The sequence below is a fragment of the Acyrthosiphon pisum genome, chromosome A2 (assembly GCF_005508785.2).
Source record: "Acyrthosiphon pisum isolate AL4f chromosome A2, pea_aphid_22Mar2018_4r6ur, whole genome shotgun sequence".
In the NCBI taxonomy this organism is placed as follows: domain Eukaryota; kingdom Metazoa; phylum Arthropoda; class Insecta; order Hemiptera; family Aphididae; genus Acyrthosiphon; species Acyrthosiphon pisum.
The window spans coordinates 108,245,205-108,246,074 of record NC_042495.1 but is presented as its reverse complement, the minus strand read 5'-3'; positions in this window follow the sequence as shown (position 1 = coordinate 108,246,074).

The window sequence follows — 870 nt, the reverse complement described above, 5'->3', positions numbered from 1 at the left end:
GGTGCCGCTGCTGGTAATTTATTGTGTTATGATGTCCCTACGTCTATATCGGAAATTTGTCGTCGGGGTCTTGAAGTTTATTATGAGTTATAATGTGCTGTCGTCTGGCGCCGTTGATAATTGATAGTTGGTTTTTACTAAACGGCTGGTCGGAGAGGTGTTGAATATAATTTATGTTTTGCATGTGTCGTGTGTGGTGTATGAGGGAGCGTAAGTATATGCCTAATGTGTATATATGTAAATGTATATTGGACCACCCCACACTCAGTACGGTTCACCATCTAATAGTTATCCTGTGTTTTTATTTAAGTCTAAATATTACATAGGTATTACAAAAGTATATAAAATATGTACATACATGCATAATATATATCTACAAATATACATATATATCAAAATAATATAGGTAACAAGTTTTATAAAGTGTAAATTACTACCTATTTATTTTGTATAAAAATAATCAAAATAATATAAGTATAAATAAAATGAATAGCTACAACATGTTATAAAATATGTAAGTTATTTATACTCGTGTTAAGGGGCCTGCACGCGACCTGTTTTTTTGCTCAAAAAAACAAATAGTAATATTATATTAATCCAAATAATGAAGGTATCAAGTTTTATATAAAAAAAAAAAAATAATGCATTATGTAATTATAATATTTATATTTTATTTCCTTGATAACGAATTCCCATAATTTTTAAGTATTCAATTAATGTTATGTCTCTTTTGTCATAAGCATTCCAATTATCAATCAAAAATTTCCTTTTAAGTTCAGCCTCTTTTCTAGTGTACCTACTTGAATTGATTTTTTTATACTATTAAATTATATAAACATTCAGGCAGTTTCTGCCTGAATGTTAGTTAGA